This window comes from Diaphorina citri, unplaced genomic scaffold (assembly GCF_000475195.1).
Source record: "Diaphorina citri unplaced genomic scaffold, Diaci psyllid genome assembly version 1.1 scaffold2790, whole genome shotgun sequence".
NCBI lineage: Eukaryota > Metazoa > Arthropoda > Insecta > Hemiptera > Psyllidae > Diaphorina > Diaphorina citri.
The window spans coordinates 21,621-28,125 of record NW_007380207.1 but is presented as its reverse complement, the minus strand read 5'-3'; positions in this window follow the sequence as shown (position 1 = coordinate 28,125).

The following is a 6,505-nucleotide window of genomic DNA, read 5'->3' as shown; positions in this document are numbered from 1 at the left end:
AAAAAGAGAAAAGGAGGAGAAGGAAAGGGAAAGGAGGAAAAGAGAAGGAAGAGGAGGAGGAAGAGGAGAAGGAGGAAGAGGAAGAAAGAAGGGCAGAGGAGGAGAAAAAAAAATATATAACAGGAGAGAAGAGAAAGGGACTAAAAGAGGAAAAAAAATGGAATATGAGAGATGTGGGAGAGGAGAATAGGAGCTGTAAATATAAGATAAGTACCTAATAGAAGAGGAGGAGGAGGAGGAGACGGGCTAAAAAAGAGGAGAAGGAAAGAAGGGAGAGGAAGAGAGAGGGAATAGAAGGAGGAGTAGGATAGAAGGGAGAGGAGGAGGAATAGAAGAGGAGGATGAGGAATAGGAAAGAAGGGAGGAGATGAGAGAAGAGATAGAAGAAGGAGCTGGAAGAGAAGGAGGAGGAGAAAAGGGAAGAGAAGGAGGAAAAGAGAGATTTGGGAGAGGAGAAGAGAAGGAGTAAATATAAGATGAGAAATAGAAGAGAAGGAGGAGGAGGAATAGGAGATAAGGGAGAGAAGGGAAAGGTGATGATTTACTTTATTTATGAGGTATGCAATATTGTACAAAGTCATCAATCTAGTCATTCTAGTCACAGCATCACATCATCAGTAAAGAAATGTGGGACAGGTAGGGAGTTTCCCAGTTACATATTTCCATATTTATTATGATGATGTAAAGTACAGGTATTTCTTCCCCGTTTATTTTCCGTTTTTCATAGTTAGGTTGTTCATTTGTAATAGATAGTAAAGGGAAACCGTTTATATTGTAAATAAATAAATAAATACAGGTATGTAGGTACCTAAGATATACTTGTAGGTATAGTAATAAGTACCTAGGTATAGTTAGTTATGTTATGTGGGTAGTTAAATAAAGGGATGAGATGAATCAAAATGAGGGACGGACAGTGCATTTACACTAGTGCCGTCAACTTTTGATCGTTTAAAATTGGCGGAAAGAAAATAATAAAAATAAAACTACCTAGACTTGGTGGGGACGTATTTTAGTCCATGAGTGTTGAGACTGTTGAGTCTGTATCTGTACATACCTGCAGAACCTATCCTTGCTATTTAACACCTGTAATCGGACAGTGCATTTACACTAGTGCCGTCAACTTTTGATCGTTTAAAATTGGCGGAAAGAAAATAATAAAAATAAAACTACCTAGACTTTGGTGGGGACGTTTTTTAGTACATGTCGGTCGACCATAAGTGTTGAGACTGTTGAGTCTGTATCTGTACATACCTGCAGAACCTATCCTTGCTATTTAACACCTGTAAATCTACCTACCCTTCCTAATTAACACCTGTGCGACCTTCTCACCTGTTTCAATCTATGTTGACCGTAACCGAATCCACATGAACTGACCAAATCCACTTATTCCTGCATCGCCAACAATTCGCAGTCATTGGCCATTATTACTTCACTCACCGAGATAAAAAAAACACAAAACTGAACCTCGGCCCGTCGAAATTTGCCGTCGAAAATTTTATGCACACTTTGTCGGAAATCACGGAAAATTAGTTGAAACTCGCGGAATATTTGTTGAAATTCGCGGAAAAAAAATCACGCCCTGAAGTGTGCGATAAAAAAAAATCGAAAAAGGACCTTTAAAAAATCTCCCTCTAAAAACACGTTTCGATGGTCGAAAACACGGATTATATTCGCCTTTTATCCGCGGGCGCACCTCCCGAAGTTGACTGTCTGAGACATTCTCAGATACTGCGGGTTGCGGGCATATTCGAAACAAAGGCGCCTTGACTCCTCTGTCCCTCCCCTCTTCTGCTTTTTTTACTATTTCCCCTCCTTCCCCTACTTCTTATCCCTTCTACTAGTTTTTCTATGCCCCCCTCTCTCTTCTACTACCGTTTCTCTGTTACCTACTTTTCCTCTCCCCCTCCCTTTACTCCTCTGTCCCTCCCCTCTTCTGCTTTTTTTACTATTTCCCCTCCTTCCCCTACTTCTTATCCCTTCTACTAGTTTTTCTATGCCCCTCTCTCTCTTCTACTACCGTTTCTCTGTTACCTACTTTTCCTCTCCCTTCTCCTTCCCTTTATTTTTCTTTCTCTCCTCTTCCGTCCACTTTTATCATCTTCTCCTCACGTCCCTGTTTCTTCTAGCCGCGCCTTCTGTAATTTTTCCGTCTTTCCTCTCTCCCCAACTGTTCCTATATCTTTCCTCTTTCTCCTCCTTTTCCTATTTCGATTCCCCTCCCCTTCTCGTTTCTCCTACTTTATAGTTATTCCTATGATTTCCCCCTTCTGGTGTTTCATAAAGCCCCTCTTCCCCCTAATATTCCGATTACCTCACTCTTTCTCTATGTTCCACTTTGCCCTTGTTCCCCTCACCTTTCTTAGACTTTTTTCTTACCTACCTTTTCTTCTTCGTCTTCTTCTCCTTCTTCTTTTTCTTCTTCTTCTTTTTTTTTCTTCTTCTTTTTCTTCTTCTTCTTCTTAATTCTCCTCCCCTCCCTTTATTTCTTTCTCTCCTCTTCCGTCCACTTTTATTATCTTCTCCTCACGTCCCTGTTTCTTCTAGCCGCGCCTTCTGTAATATTTCCGTCTTTCCTCTCTCCCCAACTGTTCCTATATCTTTCCTCTTTCTCCTCCTTTTCGTATCTCGATTCCCCGTTTTGTGCCGTTTTTTTTTTTTTTTTTTTTTTTTTTTCTTCTAAATATTTTCAAATAGAGTGACTGCAAACATGCGAGAATGGTGGAGAAGAGGGAGAAAGGGAGGGCCCGTTTTTTCTCCTACTTCATGTTTTTATATTGAGGTATATTTTTTTATATTATTTATTTTTAATATTAGTAAAAATTATGTAAATTGTAAATAAAATACCGGATGGTTCCACGCGATTTCCTCGCAATGATGTATAGGTACCTATCTTTGTAGAGTCTAGACTCTGGGCTCTAGGGTGTAGGCAGTAGGGTGGACTCCGAAAATGATGCATCCACCCCCCATCCCCTCAAGAAATTCCTGGATACGGGCCTGCTCCCCTGTATGTGGCCTGCGAAGTACCTGCCAATGTAACATATGTGGCCCGCATACACATGGAGGTATGAATATATTTTATATTCATGCCTCCATGCGCATACCTACACATGGAAGTTGGAAATCCCTGTCCTAAGAAGTAGGTAAGTTCCTACCTACCTATACTAACCTATACCTACACATGGAAGTTGGAAATCCCTGTCCTAAGAAGTAGGTAAGTTCCTACCTACCTATACTAACCTCTTCGCGCTCAATGTCCATTTGAGTGAACAAAATTTTTGTAGTAGTAAGTGCCCGGGCTAGAAATAATTTTTGTACTACTAAGTTGTGCTCTGTGTCCATTTGAATGGACATTTGACCTTGTCTACAAAAATGGCGATTATAGATGAATAATAAAAATTGCGTCACTTATTTCTTTATTTTTTTTTTTCATCGTTAAGAAACCTCCTTGGCTTAAGCCGAAATTGTACAAAAAAAATTGTCCATTCAAATGGACATTGGGCGCTTAGTACTACAAAACACTTTTAAGTCCGTCCTTCCTTTATTACAATAGTAGATAATAAAAAGGTATAAGGGATTGTTGAGCTTGAGCGCGAAGAGGAGTATAATTAGGTGAGTACCTACTTTACTGTTCTAATTTATAATATTTTGAGGCACGCAAATAAAATTCCGCTTGGTTCTCTTCCCTCTCCCTCCCTTTCTCTCTATTCCCCCCTCTTCCTCTCTCTCCCCCCTCTCCGTCTCTTCCATTCTCTTTTCCGTCTTCTCTTTTCCCTAAATTCCTGGCCAATTCGGGACGTTTGGCAAGCCTACCTATGCATGGACTATAGGTATGTGATGTAGCTATTAGGTATGGACATGAAAAAAATGCTGGTTTCCGGATGGGTGATTATACGAAGACCCTAGCCTCAAGAGTACACACTTCCTGTTTCCAAATTTTTTATGCGAATTAAGTACATATTTATGAGATTATGAGTGCCATTTCATGTTAAAGTCCATCAAAACCACATCCCCTTATTCGTTATTCTGGTGCAATGTTCTCAACGGAATTAGAAAGAGGACATTCTTACAATTTTTTCGATACCAAACACGATACAGTTCGGTCAATTTTTATTATAGTATTTTTTTCCAAAAAAATTTTCCTACCTACCGTTTCTTTTAAAAATTCTTATTACACATATGTTATTCTCTTGTTATTAGATCAATTTTTTCAAAATACCAAGATAAATAACTATTGCGGGGTGACTTTTCACCAAACAAATATCAGATTAGTAACAAGTGGTTTTCATAGGTGGTGACATTTCACCATGGTGCAATCTCACCCCAGAAACACGAGGAAATGACATTATGTCAGTTTAAGGCAAATTACTTGATTAGTAACAAGTGGTTTTCATAGGTGGTGACATTGCACCATGGTGCAATCTCACCCCAGAAACACGAGGAAATGACATTATGTCAGTTTAAGGCAAATTACTTGATTTTAGTTGAAGATAACACTATAAAACCTTTTTAAACAGCTTGCAGACTAAATTTAGAAGTTAATCATATATTTACACTTACCCTATCACACCATGGGACTGCTGCAGCTTTGAAATTTTCCGGAGCTTTTTCACAGTAAACACTGCTTTCAAGGGGTCCTGCTTCATAACCTCTTCACGCCCAATTTCCTCGCCCGAGGACAATTTTTTTATAGTACTATGTGCCCAGGTCTCAAAAGTGTTTTGTGGTACTATGTGACCGGTGTCCTCGCCCGAGGACAAAATTTTTATAGTACTATGTGCCCGATTTTTTTCTTTATAGAATGACGTCAGAATTTCTATTTTTGTAAAATAGAGGACTTTTAAACTACATCTATAACAAAAATATTGTTCAAGTATTAAATTAAACCTATTTTATGACCTCTCAAACTTTGTCCTCGCTCGAGGACGCTGGGCACAACTGATGTCTCAATTTGGTAGGAAGTTTAGATAAAATAATAAAATTAGGTACCTTTTTCAGAGGTAACATTTTTATTTTTTATTAGAATAGCAATAACATAAACAAATTAAAGAAACACTTCTATAAAAAATATAAACAAATATAAGGAACACTTCTGGAAAAGTCACCCATGTCTTATCAGTGTTATCACTAATCAGTTGTGATGGTCCAGCACTTGCACTTGATGGTCCAGCACTTCCGAGGGAAGGCTACAGAATCCACATGTCTATTAAAACATTAAACTTTTACTCTAAAACAGGTATATCCTATCCATCCATGGACGCGTTTTTTCCTCTTTTTATAGACCGTTTTTTTTTTTTTTTTTTTTTTTTTTTTGTGTGTGTGGAAAGAACCTCTTTTGTTATTAACAATAACCGTTAAATCTTGACGAGACTTTGTTTCTATCCATGTAATTCTCTACACTTTTGTCTATCTTTTTCAATTGTTAAGGAAAACTTTTGTTTATTTAACCTAAAGCTTAATCAACCCTCGAAGACCTTTATTTACTCTACTGTTTATTTTCTTTAGTCATCAAAATATTGGAGAAGCGCGGGCTCGAGTAAAAACCCAAAACATCATGATACACTGGCCGACAGGAGCGGGTCCTGTTTTAAAAATATCATGATACACGGGCTCAGATTTTTCACAAAACACTCATGATACACCGGCACAGGGCAAGCTCTCTTTTGCAAAAAGAACGAAGTTTGGTTTTTAGTCGACTATACCTCTATCTTAGAACCTTTGAAAAAGAAGAGTGGTGATCGTCTGTGAGGACACTGTTAACAATATGACTAACTAAACAATATGTTACTAAAATTAATAAGAGTAAAATCTCATCTATACTATCTACACTCCTTCTTCTCTCTTACCCTCCCTAGAGCTACATAATTCTATTTCATATTTATGATGCTATACCAAATATAATAACTAATAGATTATATATTATTAATTATATTAATCTATACTATATAGTTATATATATTATACTATATACTTATTATAATATATTCTTCTATATATCCTGTACTATATGATATTATGACTGTATATATCTTATTATATGTATAGTATAACTATAGTACATTATAGAGGTTTTAATTTAACGACAAGTACTAGAATGATATATAACAGAGCGGACTCTATATAACCTGTGATGACTATAGTAATAAAAATTCTACATTCTACAGGATAAAGATTAAGAAAATATATAGAAATAGAAAAGTCTTTACTTGTTAAGTTTTGAAGATTGTCTCCTACTATAAATCTCATAGGAACCATAATCATAATAGAAGGTACCATTGCGAAGACTCTAACTTAGTCTACAACTGTCACTACATCTAGAAGAGAACTTGGACCTGTTGTGTCACCAGTACGAAGAAGGTCTTGAAGTGGTTTACATCTTAGACGACCACTTAGAAGTCTGAGTTCAAAACCACTATAACCATTGAAGTCTCTGGTAGTTCATGTTCTCGACGACCTGGTAGTTCACGTTCACGACCTGGTAGTTCACTTCACGACCTGGTAGTTCACG